The 10,600-nt window shown below is 43.9% G+C and overlaps 2 long non-coding RNA genes across 2 annotated transcripts; one reads left to right on the top strand and one right to left on the bottom strand.

The window, feature by feature from the left end:
• Window positions 1-2,858: 2,858 nt before the first annotated feature.
• Window positions 2,859-3,524, bottom strand: LOC120924984. Its single transcript, XR_005746500.1, has 2 exons — window positions 3,180-3,524; window positions 2,859-3,046 (listed from the first exon to the last, which is right to left on the bottom strand). It is a non-coding gene; the product is annotated as an uncharacterized LOC120924984 (long non-coding RNA).
• A 6,251-nt stretch (window positions 3,525-9,775) lies between these two features.
• LOC120924982 lies at window positions 9,776-10,276 on the top strand. Its single transcript, XR_005746499.1, has 2 exons — window positions 9,776-9,955; window positions 10,089-10,276. It is a non-coding gene; the product is annotated as an uncharacterized LOC120924982 (long non-coding RNA).
• The last annotated feature ends 324 nt before the right edge of the window (window positions 10,277-10,600 follow it).

Below are 10,600 nucleotides of genomic sequence, written 5' to 3'. Positions count from 1 at the left end.
AGCATGCCATTTATACTTATAAATCATTCCCTGAAGAGGACACTGCAATAGGAGGCAGTGCTGATGGTGTATACAGGTTAGTGTTATGAGAGCAACAGGAGGGGGGAGGGGTGACTCACATACAAACAGAGAGGGGAGGGGGAGGAGGACACAGGAGCAGAGAGGAGAGCAGATAGCAGGCTGCTGATGACAGAGACATGTAAACTGACCATGGCGTCTGGTCTCAGCAGCCATGATACACTGTGGTCTGTTACGGAGGGGTGGGGAGAAACTGGCAGGATCAGTCATGTTTTTTAGGTGTTACAGGGGGCCGAATAACACAGGACAAGCACTGCGTGTTATGACCCTGACTATGAGAACACTCTGTCTCAAGTTTAGACTCCAGCTGTAGAGGCCTATCAGAATTAACCACCAGCTCACTCTCACTGAACTATAAGAGTATGGGGTCTATATCATCATATCCTCTGATTGGAGCAAAACATGTAGTAATAGTTTAATACTTGTTAAACTATGTTGTATCTTTTATCTAGAAAATAACAAGGATAAGTCTTTAGTAGGTGCTTTCTGCATATATAGGTAGTGAACTTGAGTCATGTAGAAAATTAGCACTCTTGATATAACACATAGAAAGAACCCCAATATAATTAGAGCAAGTATCTCAATAGTTAATATGCATTCTGAGAGAGAGAGAAGGAGCCAGTCCTGAGTATGGATAGCAAACACTATCTATGTGACAAAATAGTCTATATATACATGCAGTTTAAGGGGTGGTGTGGACCAGGTCTCTTTGCACAGGAGTAGATGGTAATTCCAATATGTAGTAATGTAGTCTATATACTCATGCAATTTTAGAGGTAGTGTGGACCAGGTCTGTTTGCACATGAGTAGATGGTAATTCCAATATGCAGTAATATGGTCTATATACTCATGCAATTTAAGAGGTAGTGTGGACCAGGTCTGTTTGCACAGGAGTAGATGGTAAATCCAAATATGCAGTAATATGGTCTATATACTCATGCAGTTTAAGAGGTAGTGTGGACCAGGTCTGTTTGCACAGGAGTAGATGGTAATTCCAATATGCAGTAATATGATCAGAATATACTTGCGGTTAGGAGGTAGTCCAGACTGGGAAAGTTAGCACAGGTGCTGATGGTATCTCCTTAGCAGTATGCAGCTGTGGTGGTCCTTCTATCCAGTATAGCAATGAGATTTGGGTCCGAGTGAGAGTGTCCCACAAAGGGGGAACTTCAAGGTTGCTGTGGGTTGGTGGAGGGTCTCCAGGTGGCGGCAGGGTCCAACAGGAATATTCCAACAACCTGCCGCCAGTGCTGGAGGTTTAAATAGCCCGGTCTCCCATCAACGCCGAGCGGCACACACTGGAACGCACTTCCGCGTTCCAGCGTGGAGCGCAGACGTCCGCGTACCGGAAGTGACGCGGATGTCTTCTTGAATGGAGCGCAGCTGTCATTGCAGGTAAAGCTGCGCTCCTTGTACACAAATTAACGCTAATAGCGTTACATACTCCCCTCCTCAAGGGGGCCCATCCGGGGCGCCTAATAGGAGATGGTTTATCAGGATATTTGTGATGGAACTGCTTAATGAGTCTAGGTGCATGAATATCTGATGAACATTCCCAGGAATCATCTGTGGGAGAATAGCCTTTCCAACGAATCAAGTATTGAATGGAAGAACCTCTCCTCCTAGAATCCAAAATCTTCTCTACTTGATATTCAGTCTCACCAAAAACTTGAACTGGTGGAGGAGGTTGTGGATCTCTGTTTGGGAAAGGGTTTGGTTTGTAAGGTTTAATTAATGAAACATGGAAGGATGGATGAATCTTCCAATCGGAGGGTAAAATTAATCTGACAGCATTATTATTAATGATGTGGGAAATTGGGAAAGGTCCCGTGTACTGACGGCCAAGTTTCTTTGAAGGAATCTTGAGTCGTAAATTCCTAGTAGATAACCATACCAAATCTCCAATCTTATATGAAGGGGGTTTTGTTCTATGAGAATCATAATACTTCTTTTGTCTAATCTGTGCATCTTCAAGATTAGAACGAAGAGTATCTAGAGTATCCTTTATGGTTGATAAAAGATTCTGAACAGCAGGGACATTAGTTGAAGGAAAAGTAGACGGTAAATTATTAGGATGAAACCCATAATTTGCGTAAAAAGGTGAAAACTGGGAGGATGAACTGGAGGCGTTCTTGTAAGCAAATTCTGCATGTGGAAGTAAATGAAACCAGTCGTCTTGAAGATGAGTGCAGTAACAGCGCAGATATTGTTCCAGTGTTTGATTTACCCGTTCTGTTTGCCCATTAGTTTGGGGGTGATAGGCGGTAGACATGCGATGATCTATTTGTAAAGTTTGACAGAGAGCTTTCCAAAATCTAGAAATAAATTGTGAGCCTCTATCTGAAATGATCTGAGATGGTAAGCCATGAAGTTTAAGAATATTGGATATGAAAGCCTTTGCAGTCTCTTGAGAGGTTGGTAACCTCTTCAACGGAACAAAATGAGCCATCTTTGTTAGTACATCAACTGTGACCATGATGGTGTTTGTTCCATTTGACCTTGGGAGGTCAACTATGAAATCCATAGAAATAACGTCCCAAGGTCTATTTGGGATTGGGATAGAAGTTAATAGGCCATAGGGAGGCTTTCTAGAATGTTTATTTCAAAGAGTTTGTATGGTTGGTTTCCAACACTGACAGTACTACACCAGTCCTTAGTGGTTAAAATATAAAGCGAAAAACGCACTGAATAGGTAATGAAACCATGTCAGTAGTGTAGGACTTTTTGTGGTGTTTCGTGTCAAAAGTAGGTGAGCTAATAATGTAACATAGAAACATATATAGAAAAGTATCAAAATTTAATATAAATACACGAAAACAAAATGAATAAAAAATACAATGACAGAAATCATTGATTGCCCTGTTGCAGATAAGATGTGACAATAATTAGATGAGTAGAGGGCTGGTCGCCGACATGTTTCGCACTACGCGTCTTCTGGGCGCCGCACACATCTATGACATACTCTTATCTGATAATATGTAAACAAGAATAAATTAGTTACATATAATTTAAACAGGGTATATAGTGTACATTTCATGTGATTCATTAGTCATAAAGAATGAAAAAATACATAAAAATTATATATACATATAGATGCTCACCAGTAACTGTGGAATGTCAAATAACGCCAGTGGATACACACGGAGCAGGACTAAGGGAAGTTGGAAAAATACACCGGGCAAAAGCGTGTCTGGGCAACAACTTCACCCCCTGTGGGAGTCAGATCCACAGGGTTCTGAGTAAGGCCGTACCCTTGATAGGTTGCAGTGTTACAAGATTGGATAGCAAGATCTAAAAGGATAATAATAAGAATAGCTAGTATGGGTCATATATATTAGAACATATATATATATATATATGCACATATATATGCGCATAAGGGAACTAATACCACAGTCATAGAAATATATAACTGTGGTGTTACTGATGAAATATAACTTATCCATCAGCACACTTAAATAGGAAAGGTCCCAAAAGAAAAAAAGGGAAATTAGTATATAGTAGATATGGTTTAATTATTAAGTAGCATACCTATTGTTGTGGTTAAGCAACGCTTAGATTCCTATATGACCATAGTGATGGATACAGAGAGGTTATGACGAAGCAGAGGCTCCTGTCGTGCCTGGTGTGGCATACATATGGAAGTCACACACCTAAATTGATAGTAATACATATTACTGCACAGTTAATGCAGAGTAAAAGAAATTATATTGTTATTCCCTATTCCCTGGTGTGGGGCTTGGCGAGACCGGGGCGTCATGGCAGGACCACAATATCTCTCACCCAATAATTAATAAGTAATTACAAACAGGTATCTTTTATAATAAGGCTGATATCCTAATACAAAAGGAAAGCCTAGGGCATATCAGTTACTCAAGAAGAGAGATAGTCATATGGTGGGGGAGATCCTAGTCTGCAAAGTGGCACCACAGATAATAAGCCATATACATGCCACATAAAAGGAACCAGGGAATAAGGAGCAAAAAAACAAGGGAGGAAAGGCACTTGGTTCACCATGCCTATTGCAATATGCAGGTTAAGCGTCCTCTCTGGTGGTGAAGTTCAGTCACCAGGTTCCTGGCGTGTGTGAAAGAAACACACACGCCGGTGCTTAAGTCCATAGGGTGACCCGGACGTGAAGGGTCCAATGACCCCTGACATCACATCCGTTTGATCTGACTTGCCGCGCATGCGCAGATGGGCCCGGAAACGGCCGTACTGCGCATGCGCCGCAGTCTATATGGATGAACTGACATCCAGATCAGCCAGATCAACGGCCTCACTTACTCCAAAGCTGCCGCTCAGACAGCGCTACCCGGTGGTTCCCAATAAGTACTGCTGTGTATAGATTACTCCTCTGGCAGCGCATTGACATCCACAGTTGGTATAATATGTAAGCATGGGTAAGTTTCATGGTGTAATGCATAACACCATGCATGAAGAAGTTTAATCTTGTGCAGCAAGAAAAATTGCTATAGTATATTAAACCTGCAGTAATATCCCCATAACAGGGGAAAAGGCAATAACAGAGGAACAGTCTTGATCTTAATAATAGATCATTTCACCTTAAAGAAGCATGAAACTTAATTGTGTCCACTAGGTGGCAGACGAATGCTAAACACTATTATGATTACTGTGTAAAAGTGAGAAAGCAATCCCTGCAGGGCAAGATAGATAAAAAATTAAAGATTACACATTAAAAATTAATAAGTAATAATTAAATATAAATCTAACTTCCTACAGAAATGGCTTAAATGATAATGCCGTATTCAGGCCTGGTGTGTAGGTCGCCCTCTGATTAAAGATCCAGCGGGTTTCCTGCTGCAGGATTTTTTTGTCAAAATTGCCCCCTCTTTCTGGGGGTGGGACCACCTCCAACACAAAGAATGAAATAAAATTGGGGTCGTAACTATGATGAAGTCCTACAGTAGGTGTTTGTGATATTGTGCTTTCAGCACGACAGCGTCGCGCTGATACTCGGCGACAGGGTGCCGAGATCTCGCCGACATCTCACACTCACTGGAATAGTGACAGCACATCCCAGCAAGCGCGTCATAGAAGCGAGGGGAGATCCGACTTGGATTCCCGCCAATTCTACACGTGTGCAGCGTTTGTTATGAATCCTGAGGGGGAAGTCCCCGCCGGATTTTAAATAAAAATCCGGCATGGGTCCCCCCCTCAGGAGCATACCGGGCCCTTAGGTCTGTTATGGGTTGTAAGGAGAGCCCCCTCTATGCCGAAAAAAACGGCGTAGGGGGTCCCCCTACAATCCATACCAGACCCGTATCCAAAGCACGCTACCCGGCCAGCCAGGAAGGGAGTGGGGACGAGCGAGCGCCCCCCCCCTCCTGAGCCGTACCAGGCTGCATGCCCTCAACATGGGGGGGTTGGGTGCTCTGGGGCAGGGGGGCGCACTGCGGCCCCCCCACCTCAGAGCACCCTGTCCCCATGTTGATGAGGACAGGGCCCCTTCCCGACAACCCTGGCCGTTGGTTGTCGGGGTATGCGGGCGGGAGGCTTATCGGAATCTGGGAGCCCCCTTTAATAAGGGGGCCCCCAGATACCGGCCCCCCACCCTAAGTGAATGAGTATGGGGTACATCGTACCCCTACCCATTCACCTGCAAGAAAAGTGGTAAAAACACAAATAAACCACACAATGTATTAAAATATTTTATTTTTCTGCTCCGGAGGCCGCCCCCTGTCTTCTTTATTAGCCGTATCACATGGGTAGGTACAGAGCATGATGGGACTGTGAGGCCTATATAGGTCCGATGCAAGGCGCGCATCCGTCATTTCAGCGAGGAGGACCGGCGAGTCAACATCGGGAGAAGGAGAGAAGTGAAGAACATGACGTCACAGCACGGAAGAAGAACTCATCACAGCACGGAAGGAGAAGACGTACAGCACGGAAGAAGACACCGGACAGCGAGACGAAGAACCGGGGTGCGCCGAGTCAACAACGGAGAGCGGCGAAGACAGAAGGAGAACCCCGGAGAGTTGAGAAGACCCGTCGGGATAGCGGAAGAAGAAGAGCCCCGCCGAAGACGCCGGAGGAAACCCGCCGGGGGGGTGGGGGCTTTTTTAAAAGCCACCCCCCCCCCCGGCGGTGGAAGAGAACCAGACGGCGGCCCCCACCCACCCGAAGACGTCAAAGAAGAAGCCCCCCCTGGTAAAAGAGCTAATAAAGAAGACAGGGGGCGGCCTCCGGAGCAGAAAAATAAAATATTTTAATACACTGTGTGGTTTATTTGTGTTTTTACCACTTTTCTTGCAGGTGAATGGGTAGGGGTACGATGTACCCCATACTCATTCACTTAGGGTGGGGGGCCGGTATCTGGGGGCCCCCTTATTAAAGGGGGCTCCCAGATTCCGATAAGCCTCCCGCCCGCATACCCCGACAACCAACGGCCAGGGTTGTCGGGAAGGGGCCCTGTCCTCATCAACATGGGGACAGGGTGCTCTGAGGTGGGGGGGCCGCAGTGCGCCCCCCTGCCCCAGAGCACCCAACCCCCCCATGTTGAGGGCATGCAGCCTGGTACGGCTCAGGAGGGGGGGGGCGCTCGCTCGTCCCCACTCCCTTCCTGGCTGGCCGGGTAGCGTGCTTTGGATACGGGTCTGGTATGGATTGTAGGGGGACCCCCTACGCCGTTTTTTCCGGCGTAGTGGGGCTCTCCTTACAACCCATAACAGACCTAAGGGCCCGGTATGCTCCTGAGGGGGGGACCCATGCCGGATTTTTATTTAAAATCCGGCGGGGACTTCCCCTTCAGGATTCATAACAAACGCCGCACACGTGTAGAATTGGCGGGAATCCAAGTCGGATCTCCCGTCGCTTCTATGACGGCTCTGTCTCCATCGCGGCAAGCCAGCTCGGCGCTGGCTCCCGCGATGGGGCTCGTAGGTGCTCAATCTCGCTGAGAAAGAGAGCGAGATTGACACAAAATCGGGTTCACCTACTGTATGTGTTTACAGATAGGTGTGTAGAGTAACCCCGCCTCTAAATAATAAAGGTGGTCCTGGATGCGTTTGGCAAAGGGTCTCTTTGTTTTCCCTATGTAGAATGCACCACAGGTACTGGTCGCTAAATAGATAACCCCGACCGTGGTGCAATCTGCATAGGTTTTGGATTTGTGATAGCCTCCCCTAGGTAGATGGCATCCTGATCCCTCCTTCACCCAGGGGCATCGTTCACACTGGCCACATCTAAAAGTCCCTTTTTGTTCTACCAAATTGGTGGTTGATGAATCAAGATTTAAATGGCTATGTACCAAGTTATCTCGAATCGATCTAGGTCGCCTAAACACAATTTCCGGCTGTGCTGCCACATACTTGGAGACTATCGGGTCCTCCGCCAAAAAGTGCCAGTTATTGGCTATAATCCGGCGGAAGACATCTTGATTATCGCTAAAGGTCGTAATGTATTTCGTTGTACAGTTGGCATCTCTTTTTTTGGGCTCAAAGATTAGGGTTTCTCTTGTTTTTAGTTTTGCCCTTTGGTACGCCTGTCTCAAGACTTTTTTGCTATATCCTCTTAGTAGCAATCTCTCATATAAGGCCTTTGATTCAATTTCAAAGTCTGCCTCCTTGGTACAGTTTCTCCTAATCCTAAGGTATTGTCCGAAGGGAATACTTCTCACCAGTGGGCGAGGGTGGGCACTTGAGTAGTGTAAAATTGTGTTACCAGCCGTCTCTTTACGATAGAGATTGCTGTGTATTAACCCATTAGGGTCAATAATCAGTGTAAGGTCCAAAAAAGGGATACTGAAAGTACTTGACTGGCTTGTAAATTTCAGATTATATCTATTCTGGGAGATATATTGCATAAACTCCGTTAATAGCTCAGCTGGTCCGGTCCAGATGACAAGGACATCGTCGATGTACCTCCGCCACAACAAAATGTGGCAGAGGTACACCACGGCGCCATCATCAGCGAAGAGCTCCCTCTCCCACCCCCCCAGGTACAGGTTGGCATACGATGGGGCACACGAAGTCCCCATCGCAACCCCCTGTACCTGGAGGTAAGTGGAACCATTGAAGAGAAAGGCATTGGTAGTAAGGATATGTTCAAGTAGTGCGGAAATAAATCTACACAGTTTCCAATTGTGTCTATCCTGTTCCTGTAGGAAATTGGTGATGACTTGTACCCCCTTGGAGTGGGGAATACTGGAATATAAGGCTTCGATGTCAATTGCCACTAGAGTAGACCCAGCCGGGACATTCATGCCCTCAATGATTTTCAAAAGGTCTAGTGTGTCTTTTAAATAAGACGGTAGACCCATGACATGTGGTCTGAGTTGGCAGTCTATATATTTACTTGCCATTTCGGTGTGGCATCCAATGCCGGAAATGATCGGCCGACCCGGGGGATTTTTAATATTCTTGTGTACCTTAGGCATGGAGTGAAATGTAGGGGTAATTGGCCATTTTACATTTAAATATTCAAATAAATCCTTATCTATTAAATTATTCTCAAAGGCATCTATAAGTATAGACTGAAACTGGTCTCTAAATTCTGCAATATTCTCGTTTGGAATTTTTTTGTACCATTCCTTGTTGTCAAGGATTTTGTTGCACATGGACACGTAGTTGCATTTGTCCATGACAACCACGTTGCCACCCTTGTCTGATGGTTTTACTACTATAGTGTCATTTTTAGCAAGTTTTTGAAGAGCTTCCTGTTGTTGTATTGATAAGTTAGATTTTTTATGTTTTGATTTCAAAAATGGGAAATTTTCGATCTGCTTTTTAGTCTGTTTAAGAAATGCCCATATTGCGGGACTAGTCTGAAGATTGGGAAATTTTTCAGATTTAGCTTTGAATTTATTGGGTTCAGGAATTGACTCTTCATCTTCCTCTTCTAGCGCTAGCTCATCAGGGTCTACTGCTCTTTTGTTCTCGTCTAATAACTGTATGAGGATTTTGAGTGCCCTAAAGTCCTGTACTTTGAACCCTTTATATAGATCCTCATCTCGCCCAATTATTTTACCTCTATCATTATCGAATATAAATTTATAAGTCAGATTGCGGGCAAATAGATGAAGATCTTTCGCTAGTGTAAATTTGTCAATTGATTGGTCAGGACAGAAGCTCAGTCCTCTTCTTGAGTAACTGATATGCCCTAGGCTTTCCTTTTGTATTAGGATATCAGCCTTATTATAAAAGATACCTGTTTGTAATTACTTATTAATTATTGGGTGAGAGATATTGTGGTCCTGCCATGACGCCCCGGTCTCGCCAAGCCCCACACCAGGGAATAGGGAATAACAATATAATTTCTTTTACTCTGCATTAACTGTGCAGTAATATGTATTACTATCAATTTAGGTGTGTGACTTCCATATGTATGCCACACCAGGCACGACAGGAGCCTCTGCTTCGTCATAACCTCTCTGTATCCATCACTATGGTCATATAGGAATCTAAGCGTTGCTTAACCACAACAATAGGTATGCTACTTAATAATTAAACCATATCTACTATATACTAATTACCTCTTTTTCTTTTGGGACCTTTCCTATTTAAGTGTGCTGATGGATAAGTTATATTTCATCAGTAACACCACAGTTATATATTTCTATGACTGTGGTATTAGTTCCCTTATGCGCATATATATGTGCATATATATATATATATATGTTCTAATATATATGACCCATACTAGCTATTCTTATTATTATGCTTTTAGATCTTGCTATCCAATCTTGTAACACTGCAACCTATCAAGGGTACGGCCTTACTCAGAACCCTGTGGATCTGACTCCCACAGGGGGTGAAGTTGTTGCCCAGACACGCTTTTGCCCGGTGTATTTTTCCAACTTCCCTTAGTCCTGCTCCGTGTGTATCCACTGGCGTTATTTGACATTCCACAGTTACTGGTGAGCATCTATATGTATATATAATTTTTATGTATTTTTTCATTCTTTATGACTAATGAATCACATGAAATGTACACTATATACCCTGTTTAAATTATATGTAACTAATTTATTCTTGTTTACATATTATCAGATAAGAGTATGTCATAGATGTGTGCGGCGCCCAGAAGACGCGTAGTGCGAAACATGTCGGCGACCAGCCCTCTACTCATCTAATTATTGTCACATCTTATCTGCAACAGGGCAATCAATGATTTCTGTCATTGTATTTTTTATTCATTTTGTTTTCGTGTATTTATATTAAATTTTGATACTTTTCTATATATGTTTCTATGTTACATTATTAGCTCACCTACTTTTGACACGAAACACCACAAAAAGTCCTACACTACTGACATGGTTTCATTACCTATTCAGTGCGTTTTTCGCTTTATATTTCTAGAATGTTTGTTGGTGGCACAGGTCTGACAAGAATTAACATAGTCCTGAACTGTCTTTGTGAGATTTGGCCACCAGTAATTTCTCTTGACTAAGTGAAGGGTCTTAGTAATTCCAGGATGACCTGCAAGTGGAGCATCATGAAGTTGTTTTAGTAACATAAGTTGCAATTTTGGTGGAACATATATCTTGTTGTTAAAAGTTAAT

The sequence above is a fragment of the Rana temporaria genome, chromosome 1 (genome assembly GCF_905171775.1).
Source record: "Rana temporaria chromosome 1, aRanTem1.1, whole genome shotgun sequence".
NCBI classification, from domain to species: Eukaryota; Metazoa; Chordata; class Amphibia; order Anura; family Ranidae; genus Rana; species Rana temporaria.
This window is presented reverse-complemented; position numbering and strand designations above follow the sequence as displayed.